Source organism: Phocoena phocoena, chromosome 1 (assembly GCF_963924675.1).
Source record: "Phocoena phocoena chromosome 1, mPhoPho1.1, whole genome shotgun sequence".
In the NCBI taxonomy this organism is placed as follows: Eukaryota; Metazoa; Chordata; class Mammalia; order Artiodactyla; family Phocoenidae; genus Phocoena; species Phocoena phocoena.
Window position 1 is genome coordinate 140,094,160 of NC_089219.1, and position 12,768 is coordinate 140,106,927.

Sequence of the window (12,768 nt, forward strand, 5' to 3'; positions counted from 1 at the left end):
GGATAAAAATATATACACATAAACACGCATTAATCCTGGGAGGTGACAAACACAGTTTGCGATAGAAATGATTGTTTTCCAGTAGGAAGTTGACGACCTATGTATGAGGTATCTCCCATCGCATGTGAGGTGGGAAAATTGTTTTAAAATAGATAGTTGCTTATTTTGTACCGTGGTTGGAAGATGGCCCTAAGTTCAGCTATTGGAGCAAGTCTGAAAGTGATACACCTTGGTCACCCAGAACTTCACTAAAGACACATATACTCTGACTCAGACTTTGGGAGGGGGACTGACACCATAAATTCCATGTAATAGTTTTTTTTTTTTTTTTTAAGGAAACAGTTGGGCAGTTTGGGGAAATGACACGTTCATTACACAGACAGATCTTATGAACACTTCCTTACTTCATGGGCTGGGCTCACCTTCTACCTAATGGAATAAGCTTTCAGTTGGTAGAATTGGGATGTACCAGGATCGAAAAAAATTATGGGTAGAGTGGGCCTGGGCTACTCTAGCTTTCTTGGGGGGAGAAAGTGATGTTTCTGAAGGGTCTTTAAGTTCAAGATGCTCAATCTGGGGGTTTCCCCCCCTTTTTCATACTTCTAGAGCTGGATTGTAGGATCAATAGAACATGTTCTGTGTTGGCTGTTTGGAAATGCCATTGATCAGGCATGGAAATTAATTTAGACTTAATTATCTATTTTTCTTTTGCTGCTTATAAAATAGTAAGTGCCAGTGATAGGACAGCTGAGTGTATTTATCTCTGCATTAAACTAGCAGTTCACGGATCAGAAATGCAGCATTGAAATGTAACCTCCCTTAGTGTTTCCTGCTGTGCAAACTGGGTTCGGAGAACCAGCAGCTCCAGAGGGCTACTCGGAAAAGCGACAAAGACAAGCGGACTCAGCACTTGGATGAGCAGATGCCTGCGAAGGAGTGGGGTGCTTCTGTTGTCAGGCTTATCTCCATTCGGGCATTTTTCCCAAGAAAAACTGGACTTGGTTGGTAGGGAGGCAAAGTTCACCCTAGAAGGATCCTGAGGTTCTAGCTTCCCTTTTCAGCTGACTCAGTTTCAGTGGCTGAGAGAGCTGATAATTTTGTTTTATTGGCTAGTAATTTACCCTTTACCCTCTCACCCCTGATCTCACTTTATCATCTAGCATGGATTTCTGGGAATTAATAGGCCACAGCTGAAGTGGTTTGAGCTTCTTGAAGAATCACAAGGTATATACATCAAAAGCTTGTTCATTAATTGGCACTATTTGCTGTGACTGATGCAGAAACTCTACCCAGGAGGAAGGTGGTGTGTCCCATTGTGAATATCGTTTCCAGGTTGATGGTGCCTCAGCACTGTGTTGGATTTTTGACCAGGCAAGACTTGACTGTCACATCCTGAGTGGCTTGCTCCAGGCTCCCTGTGGCCCCTTTCTTCTAGCTATTTTCTGTCAGGGAATGAGATGCCCCAGGTTGGAGAGAAAGAATCATGGCACCACCCATAAGAAAAGGAGAGGGCAGGAGATTATTCACAGAGGGTCTTAAGTGTGATAAGTATCACCAGCTTCACGTGAACTTATCGATAGAATTTGGAACCCTGTGAGGCACAAGCAGGTGCATTTTGGGACATCTTATGTTCCTTCTTTGGAATTTTAGAAGCCTTGGAGCTTGGGAGAAGTAAAAGCTGTGATTACTTAGGCTCTCATTAAAACATGAAAGGCAGGGGCTTCCCTGGTGGCGCAGTGGTTGAGAGTCCGCCTGCCGATGCGGGGGACACAGGTTCGTGCTCCGGTCCGGGAGGATCCCACATGCCGCAGAGCGGCTAGGCCCGTGAGCCATGGCCGCTGAGCCTGCGTGTCCGGAGCCTGTGCTCCGCAACGGGAGAGGCCACAACAGTGAGAGGCCCGCGTACCGCAAAAAAAAAAAAAAAAAAAAAACCCATGAAAGGCAGATTGCAATAGATCAATATATAATACTTAGAAAACTGAGAAGACAGGGATAGGGCCTGTGTGCAGGGAGACTTGTACACTGAAACTGTATTTTAAAGTTGGTGACAGTTGTGACTTGAAGAGATCGTAAATCAAGAGCTTATCTAAAGTGACATGTAAATTATATACATACATATTTTTAAAGTAGGCAATTATTTTGCTTGACTCCCTCAGTTCTGAAGTTTAATTTTACAAGTTACAATTGCAACAAGAAACAACTTGACGTGCTGTGGTTATGCAATCAGGGCAAGAGTGGTTGCACGTAAACTGGGCTAGGATGAACATGGAAATGAACACACAGCAGTGTCCGCAGTCACCAGGTATTAAGAAGTCCCTTTTTGGGCTTCCCTGGTGGCGCAGTGGTTGAGAATCTGCCTGCTAATGCAGGGGACACGGGTTCGAGCCCTGGTCTGGGAGGGTCCCACATGCCGCGGAGCAACTAGGCCTGTGAGCCACAAGTACTGAGCCTGCGCATCTGGAGCCTGTGCTCCGCAACAAGAGAGGCCGCGATAGTGAGGAGCCCGCGCACCGCGATGAAGAGTGGCCCTCGCTTGCCACAACTAGAGAAAGCCCTCGCGCAGAAACGAAGACCCAACACAGCCAAAAATAAATAAATTTAAAAAAAGAAGTCCTTTTTTTTTTTCCTTTTTAATTCATTGTGTTCCTGGAAAATGCATTTCCTAGTTTGTAGGGTAGTCACATAATGTCAAGATCGCTTTCTCTCTATACTTGTGAGAGGAGATGCAGCTGCCCCAATCTGAATAGAAGCTGAGAAGATTAACCGAACTAGGTAGTTAGAGGCAGACTGTTTTGCTCATCTCTGCAACCCCCATGGCGGCTTGTACACTACCTTACACTTGGAATAACTCAATGAGTGATTGAATTGAATGGAATTCACCTAATTAGTTAAGATCTGTAATGTGTCAAAAACCTCCTTGGAAATGCATTAGATGCGGATTTCCCTTTTAATAAATCAGTAGGATAGTTTATCAAGAGCTCCGTATTATGCCTCAGGTAGGGTTTTTAAATGTTGAGAAGTATTGGACAGGAAAGTAAACATACCAAGCATAATGTCTTCTCAAATAGGAATTTCTAGTTAGGGTCATCTCGGTTTGGAATATAGATAATATCCGTATTTGACAAATATTTCTTCACTCCTGATTGTGACTGATTGTGGTCTTTCTTTTTTTGTCCGAGGCATTCAGTGAATAACAATACTTCCTATTTATAGGGTGCTTTATGGTTTTCAGAGTTCTTTCATGTACCCTTGTCTTACTTGGCATTGTACTGCAGCCATAGCACTCAGGGCTTTCCATGCTGGGGTCTCTCCCAGAAGATGCCTGCATCAGGGAGTCGGGGAGAGGTCCTGGGGAAGCTCACAGGTAGCCCCACCTCTTGGTTTACTGGATTTTCTCAAGGGAGCCGTAATTGGTATTCACTGCTGGTCCCTCTAAAATAAAACAAGCAAAGTTGAGACTTGTCTCATGCAGCGAGCACACTCAACCTGCCAGCATTCATTCTGTGGCTCTGCCCCTACATCTGTTCGCTCTCCTTGGGCTGCCTTTTACCTTGCCCCTTTGCCAAGTGTCCCTTTCATCTACCTATCCTTTCTGAAGTGTTTCCATGTTTTTCTGTCCCACAGAATTTCATCCATAGGCTCTCCTGCTTCTTCTCCCACCACCTTACTTTTGCCTGCAAGACTTGGGTTTTGTGTTTCCGAATGACGTTTTCCAGTACTTGAACCGCATCTCCAGGCCCACTTTCCCTCTGACTCCTCCCACCTCTCTGCTCAAGTGTAGACTTTCTGCTTCCAGCCACTTCTCCTTTCTACCCTCAGGGCCCCTCTGCCTTGTCCTACTTTGCCCCCTACACCTCCCTTATTCCTTCCACCCACTTCTCTCCATCAAGCCCTCAGATCTTCCAGTACATGCCTGCCTCTGCCTGTTTCACAGGCTCACGCCACCTCAGCAGATGTGTTTAGCATTCATGAGTTGAAGTCCGCATACATGCTTTGTACCTTTAGAAGAATGGAGTTAGAACACCCCCAAGTTTGGGGATCTTTCTGCTTTTGTTTTCACTTTTGATTACACAATATTTTTGACTTTTAAAGGCTCTTAAGCCCTTTAATCATAGCTGAAGCACTTGCTTCTTCACTTCACTTAGCTATTACAGCCTATGTTGGATAATAGATAAAGGAATATCTAGGTGACTGTTGTTATTTTTAAAGATTGGACAACATATCTTGAGAAGCATTTCAGAGATTTTCATAATGGCACCATTGAAAGGCTTTCCTGTACACCCAAATCTACTTACTAATCACAGAAGTAGAATGGTTTGTTTAATTTCATCCTCATTACCTTATTTTTTTCTCCTTTGGTTAAATAAATGTTGGTTAAATGAATGTTGGTTAAATAAACATTACTGTAATTTGAACCAAATTTTTTCTCATTTGTGGTGGTTTTACTGCTCTCCATGAACATTTTATAAGCTCACTAGACACATTTCTACCAAGCAAGGATTCTTTAGCTAAGACCTAACATTGTTGCTTTCCCTTATAAATTTATAACCTTTGTTGGCCCTACCAGTAGGGTCAGTGGGAGAAAGAGGACTGCTACTGGAAAAACACAGCCTATTGACTCATTGCATACGAACTTAGATTGGTCTTTTTACAAAACCGTACTTCAGAAGTGGATCCAGCACTAGTTACGCAATATCCTGAGTGCTCCAGGGCTTTTGGAAGAAGGTGCTTTAAACGAGGACAATTGTTTTTAAGTAAGAATGCCCTTTCTTCGATGGATCTGTGTTTTATTTGAGTGCAGTGGTTATTGCAGTAGTTTCAGCTTATTGTTACAGCATATATTAGGACATTTTCTACCTTACTTGGTGACATGTTTTTCCCTGAGCAGGGTAAAGAAGGAGAATGAGAGGTTGGTGGTCTTTGCTGGATTGTGAGGGCATTTTTCATACCCATCATCACAGATGCTGGTGGAGTAGGTGACACCCACTCAGCCATCCAGTAGATGCAGTGTGTATCATCACAGGCACAGCTAAAAGCTTCTCCCTGAACCCCACAGTTGACAAAGAGATCTACACATGTCGTTGACAGTGCAGGGGAGCTCCTATATCAACAGTACAGTTTCTTTCAGGAGAGGATTGAAAGGCCAGATGTAGAGTAAGGAGTTGCTGCAGGCTCAGGCTGAGGTTTGCAGAGAACTTTTCAAAGACACAGATAATTAATACATGCCAAGGGGTGACTTCAGCAGTTCTATCTGAAAGTTCTGCCAAAAGCAATTTTCCTAAGATAATTTTGTAACAGTTCTTACAATTAAAAGGTTATAAAGGAATAAGCTACATAATATCTAACTCTGTGTCTCAGGCGGATACTATTACTATTTTGAGGAAGGAGGTGAGAATCCAGGAACCTCTTTGAGTTGTTTAATATCTACTGAAAATTCAGATGTTCTGGTTTCTATGCCAGGAGTCCATGACAGTCTAGGTACAGCTCCCAAAACAAACGCTCTGCTTACCCTTTGTGGCCGTCCGAACACCCACCCCTGCCCGACCTTGAGCTTTCCTCCCTCAGTGGCTTCTCTTGGGGTCCAAGCCATTTCTCGAGTCTCAGTTCAAATCCCTTCTCCTTCAGGGAGCGTCTTCTCTGACCACCAGAGTGGTTTCTCCCTTGGCTTCCACGAACTCCTGCAACACTTATTTGTTGTTTATTTTATTTCATTATTAGTTTTGGTCTTCATTTATGTTTATTTGTCACCCCACCGAATTATCAGCTCTTCTGTCGTGCCCACTGGGCCTTAAGAGTATAACATGCTGAATAAGTAGCTGTTGGTTGATTGACAGCTGGTCATTGGTCTGAGGCTTAGAATTTTTCTTTGTGAAGACCTTGCTCTCATTTAAAACTCTTTAACCAAATAAGGAAGTGGAGTTTCTCAGGAATTAGAAAAGATAATGGGAATTGTTTAATTCCTTTGTTGCCCAAGGTTAAAGCATCTAATCTCTCTTACTCTCTTAGATAATATATTAAACAAACACTTTTGTTGATGATACTTTGTGTCATCTCTGTGCCTGGCACTGGAGAGATGCTGGAGATACAGATAAGAAGGCCTGGCCCTGACTTTGTGGACTTCTCAGACAAGTGTGGGAATCGGCAAGCACATGGTATGTCGTAAATAAAGAGTCAAGGTGCTTTGGAAGTTGAGGGGAGAAAGCAGCCAACTCTGTCTAGAGGTAGGCTGACCCGGCACCCTGTCTCCCTGGGACAGTCCTGGTCTGTGCCCATTGTTCAACATAGTTATTAATGCACCCCCTTTGCCCTCAAAAGTCTTCCAGTTTGGACAATGAATTATACGGTTCCCCAACATAAAGAAGTCATAGACGGCTTCACAGAGAAGGAGGTATTCTGGATGACACTCGAAAGCTGCACAAGGGTCCCCTAGGGTATTGCTGACATTTCCAAAAATACTGGGGGACCAACATTGGTTTGCTAACTGTTTTTCCTCATTTACTATGGATTCATAGACTAATTCACAGACTGGCATTTGTGGATAAAGGGATTTGGGGGCAGATGGAAGATGAAGTAGGGCATTCCAGCAGAGGACACACAGTGATGTGGAGAAACGTGGATGTGGGTCATTGTGGCTGGAGCTTCTGCATCTTGCAGCAGGATGCAAGATAAGACTAATCAACCATGCAAGGCTTCACAGTACCTAGCTTGGACTCATTGCCCAAAATAAGAGGCATTGAGAGATTGTAAACAGGGGAGAGATAATTTGTTTAGCGTGTAATTTGCATGATAGATAGTTCCTTTGTGAGTGTGGGTAAAAGACTGGAGGGGAACAGAGAGTGTCCCCAGGTCACCTACCACACAATTGGGGCCCAGCACATATTTGTTGAATGAATGAATGAGAGAGAGTTTTTGAATCTGTGGTAGTTGAAGCTACATGGTTTTGTATGAGATTGCCCAGGGAAAGTAAATATTATAGAAGGAAAACACTGAACCATGAGTTCCAGGGAACACCAACTCTTATGGGCTGTGGATGGAAAGGACAGTGAAGGAGACTGAAAAGTGCAGGCTCCTCACGGAGGCAAGAGAACCAGGCAGGTGGTGTCAGGAAGAGAGGACGGATCAAGAATTGGTGTGTGCTTAGAATTGTTCCATGAAGAAGTAAAATGGCATTGAAGAGTTTTTCTCAGAGTTTGTAATTCTATTATTAAATAGAAGTGGAAATATTTACCTTATGGGAGATAACAAGATATAGGTACTTAGTATTATTTTTATATTCCTGCTGCATGCAAAGTTTGAAGTTTTATCACTTTGTTAGTTTTATATGTCAGGATTCTGAGGTTTGCCTTATATAATTTATGCCAGTACCTGGTGCAGTAGAAACCTGAGGCCATGTTTTGGGAGGATGATGAAATAACACAGTGTTTAATCATTGTGAATTTATGATTGTGCATAGTGATTTATAAAGGGGTTAAAACACTTGAGTGTTTACATTCCACCAGATGAGGAGCCATCCACAGTAAGGACACATTGAGTGACAACATTGTGACAAAGGATGGCTAGTTGCAGAAGCCAGGCTGAGTAGCAATGTCATTAAAGGTTTGTGGTAGAAATAGAGACTCTTGTTGCAGAGTGAATTGTTACTTGTCCTCAGTCTCCAGTGAGAGACCCTGGATGGAGATGGGGGCAGCATCATAAATGTATTGGAAAGAGTGTGGGCTTTGGATTCAGCAAATTTTATCCCTTTTCCACCACCTCCTAACTCTAGCTTCGTGATCTTGAATATCAGTGGTAATAACTGACAATAGTAACAATAAAAGCTAACGTGTATGGAGTGCTTACTCTGTACCCAGGTGCTGTGCTGAGTACCTTACGTGCATTGTCTTTAATGCTTGCGACAACCTTATGAAGAACCTACGACTGTTACCTCTACTTTATGGATAAAGAAGAACTGAGGCTTAGGGTCTCTGGGACCTTGACCAAGGTCTTGTAGCCAGCAAGTGGTAGTGCTGAGACTGGAATCCAGGCCTTCTGACTCGAAAGTCAGGCTTTTAATTGTCAACTCCTGGGCAGTTGTCTTTTCGCCATTCCCGCTGCCCTTCCCACCACACACACATTCCTTTCCCCTCACCTACTGTTTCTCTTTGAAGCAGATCACAGACACTATGTCATCTTGTCTGTGTATACTAGATTATATCTCGGAATGATAACAGCTTTTTTTCCTTTTAACATAACCACAATATCATTATCATTCCTAAAAACTTTTAACGATAAGTTCTTAATATCAAGTATGCAGTCAGTAACCAAATTTTCCTGGTGGGCCCAAACATTTTTTTAATGATTAATTTGATTCACACTTGAGAGATGCATCCGTCTTTCTTTTTTTTATGTTATTTTAATTTATTTTTATGTTTTTATTTTTTTGGCTGCGTTGGGTCTTCATTGCTGTGCGGGCTTTCTGTAGTTGCGGCGAGCAGGGGCTACTCCTCATTGCGGTGGCTTCTCTTGTTGCGGAGCACGGGCTCTAGGTGCGCAGGCTTCTGTAGTTGTGGTGTGTGGGCTCGGTAGTTGTGCCTTGCGGGCTTAGTTGCTCTGCAGCAGGTGGGATCTTCCCGGACCAGGGCTCGAACCCGTGTCCCCTGCATTGGCAGGTGGATTCTTAACCACCGCGCCACCAGGGAAGTCCCCGTCTTTCTTTATAGGCTTCCTTTCTCTATTTTTCCCTCTTCTTTTTCTCCCCTAGCAGTTTATTTGTTAAAGAAACAGGGATTTAATCTATAGGATTCCCTGCATTCTGTAGTTTGCCGATTGCATCTTCTTTCTTAGTGTTCTTCACTGTATTCTTCAGTTTCCAATATTTCCTGTAGTTTGATCTAGACTGGAAGCTTGATCAGGTAGTTTGGCAAGAGTACCTCATAGAAAGTGTTCTTCTGTACTTCCTCTTATATCACATCAGGAGGCCTTCTTGTTTCTTTATTTGTGAGGTTAAGACTAATTGGTGGATTTAGGTGTTGTCAGACTGACCTTGCCATTATAAAGCTTCCCCAGGCCCTTCAAAAACCACTTTGGCCATTGCTTAGATGTATTATTTCAGAAACAGTTGAAAAATGATGATATTCTATCATCCCTTCTTCATTTGTTAGCTAGAGTTTTTCTATTAAGAAGAAATTTTCCACATCAATTACTTGGTTACCTCGGGATATAGGAAAATTAATGCTCAGTTTTGTTCCCTCTGTTTTAAATAATGTTCAGAATTATGAGTTGACTTTCTAACATCTTCCAAAGAAGACCAATGAGGTTTTTTAAAAAGTATCATTATGGGCTCATAGATTTTAGCACAATTCATGTGTTTATAGTCGTTTGAAGTTATTTCTTTTGAAGTTCAAATTATCTTCGGCCTGTAGGAGACTCTTTAAATTGGCTTCTGAATCATTTTGATATGACTCTCGTGGTCTTTGAGGACGTCTTTACTTTGTGGTACAACAAGGTATTTCAGGCTGATCTAGTACTTTTCCTGTCCCTGATCTTTTTATTGGTAAATGGTATTTAGATACCACAATACGGGTGTTAGTAGTTTTCATTGCCTCTGGGCTGGTCATTATTCCTAGGTCTGTTCAAGTGGACAAAGTTAGAAAAATATATAAGTATGTATATCTAGCTACTGAGATATGGATATATACGTATGTTTGTGTATGGATATGTTTTTGTATATACATGGTGTCTGTATGACATGTATATATACATATGTGCATACTGTTTCTATTTAATGTAAGCAAACATCTATTTTTTCCTTTTAGAAAAAAGGTTGCATTACTATAGTTACGCCCTTTGCCTTTTGCACTTAATGGTGTTTTTCAGAGATCACTCAGAAGCCATATATGAACATTTCTTAGTGCCTTTTACAACTTCAGAGACTCCACTGTGTAAATAAACCAAACTTTGTTCATTTGGATATATAGTTATTTTCAGTCTTTTGCTCTTACATTGTATTGGGAATGATTTGTTTTTGGTGGTGGGGTTTTATTTGCAAATCAGACATAAAGCCTGAACGGAAACATTATTTTTCCATAGCTCAATGGACAGCTGAATGAACAGTGCTGCAGTGAATAGCCTTGTGAATATTTATGTACGTATTCTTGCCTGTTTATCTTTAGATAGATCCCTAGAAGTGGGATTGCTGGGTCAAAGGATGAATAGATTTGCAGTTTTGTTCAATATTGCCGAAGTCCCTTCTGTGGGTGCTACACAATTTTGCATTCCCACCAGAGGTAATGAGAGTGCCTTCTTACTCCACAGTCTTACCAGTAGACATGTTGTAAAAACCTTTGGGTCATTGCCATTTAAATGATACTTTAGTGTAATTATAATTTGCATTTCTTTTATTATGAGCTAGCCTGAGTTCTTTTTCATATGTTTTGGGGCCACTTGCATTTCTTTTCCTGTGAACTGCCTTTTCATATTTTTTGCCGATTGTTATAGGATCTTAGGTCTTTTTTTCCCCTTTATTTTATGAAGCTTTTTATGTATTAGGAATATTATATACTAGGGATATTATCCCTAACGTTTGACAATTTTTCCCCGGTTTATCATTTGTCTTTTTCCTCTGATTATGGTTTTTTTAGTGTAAGTTGTTTTTCCTTGATTTAGTCAGTTACATCAGTCTTTTTCTTTATTGCCTCTTGGATTTGAATCAGGATGTGGAAAAACTTTTCTTCTAGATTGTAGAGCAGCACTATCCAATAAAAACATAATAGGAACCACATATGTAAATTTTTAACAGCCACAATAAAAGAAGTAGAAAGAGGTGAAATTAATAACATATTTTATTTAACCCAATATATCAAAAATATTGTTATTTCAACAAGTAATCAGCATTTTTAATTACTAATGAGATATTTTACATTTTTTTATGCTAAATTTTTGAGAACTGATGTGTATTTTATTTCTTTATTTTTATTTTATTTTATTTTTTTTTGTGGTACGCGGGCCTCTCACTGTTGCGGCCTCTTCCGTTGCGGAGCACAGGCTCCGGACGCGCAGGCTCAGCGGCCATGGCTCATGGGCCCAGCCGCTCCGTGGCATGTGGGATCCTCCCGGACTGGGGCACGAACCTGTGTCCCCTGCATCGGCAGGCAGACTCTCAACCACTGCGCCACCAGGGAAGCCCTGATGTGTATTTTATACTTAGCACATCTCAACGTGGTCACTAAATTTTCGTTGTAAATACTTAATCTGTATTTAGACTATAAAATTTACAGTTGAAAAAGTAAATTCACATAACCAAGTTGTTCTAAGTGTACGTAAAAGTTTTCTAATAACTGAGTTGAGTGTCAGCTTTTTAATTTCAATTTAAATTATTTAAAATAAATTAAAACTTCAACTTCAGTTCCTAGCCACATTTCAGGTACTTGGTAGCCATGTATGGGTAATGACTCTCATTTTGGACAGCACAGTTATAGGATAGTCACTCATATTTTCTTTTAGCATTTGTGTGGTTTTATCAATTAACATTTAAATCTGTGACCATTGGAATTTATTTTGCTGTATGGTCTGGGGAATGGACCCAATTTTCTCTCTCTCTCTTTTTTTTTAACATGGCTATTTGGAAATCACAAACCACTTACTTATTAAAAAGTTCATCTTTTCCCCACTGATTTGGGATGTGCCCCTATCCTATAGTTAATTGCTATAAGTAATTAATTAGCTATATTTCTGCATTTTCTATTCTCTTCTATTGGTTTGTCACTTCATGTTCCAGTACCCTACAGTTTTAATCATAGAGGCATTATAAATATGTTTTAACATTAAAACCATGTTGAGATAACATTTCATACCTAGTAGATTGGTAAATGTCTGTCAGCATCAAGCATTGGGCAAGAATGTGGAGCAAAGGGAATATACATACAATGGTGATGACAGTATAAATTAGTATGTGATTTTTGAAAGACATTTGGAATGCCTTGTGAGATGGTCCCCTGACCCCGTTAGCCTTCAGCGTAGCAGAGCAAGGTAGCAGAGCAGATCCAAGCCTGGAGTGGGAGCAGTTTTGTCTAATAACTTCAGTTTGCCATTCTAATATTATCATTTTCTATATAAATTGGATGGTGAAAAAGGTTGGGAGGCAGTGCCTTAGAGAAACTTACACATGTGGAAGAATGCTCATAGTAACCCTATTCATAACAGCAAAACACTGGAAATTGGATGGTGAAAAAGGTTGGGAGGCAGTGCCTTAGAGAAACTTACACATGTGGAAGAATGCTCATAGTAACCCTATTCATAACAGCAAAACACTGGAAACAACCTATATGTCAATCAACAGTATACTGAATAAAGAAATTGTGGTACATTGATGATAAATAGTCGTGGGAGTAACCTCCAACTGTGTATATCCATAAGGATGAATCTCACAAGCACACAATGAGTGGAGAGGCAAGGTAGAAGAATAATACAGTGTGATTCCATTTATGTAAAATTCAAAAAAAGTGCTAAACCAAAGCAATACATTGTTTAAGGATTGATTCATGTATGGGAAGACTAAAGAAAAGCAAGGGAACTATTAACATAAAATGCAGGAAGATAGTAGTTACTTCTGGGGGCAAAGGGGAGGGTGTGATTAGGAAGGGCTACACACAGAACTTTCAAGGTGCTTGTAAGGTTCTTTAGGTAGCTACATAGGCATTTTTTAAAATATACATTATATTTGCATGTGTTATGTGATTATTTCATAGCAAAACAACAACAAAAATCCAGACTCAGGAGTAGGCTAACCAA

The 12,768-nt window shown here is 40.9% G+C and overlaps 1 protein-coding gene across 2 annotated transcripts in view; it reads left to right on the top strand.

The window, feature by feature from the left end:
* Positions 1 to 12,768, top strand: part of C1H1orf21 (chromosome 1 C1orf21 homolog) — a 372,503-nt gene that overhangs the window by 145,656 nt on the left and 214,079 nt on the right. The gene's annotated exons all lie outside the window — the stretch shown is intronic.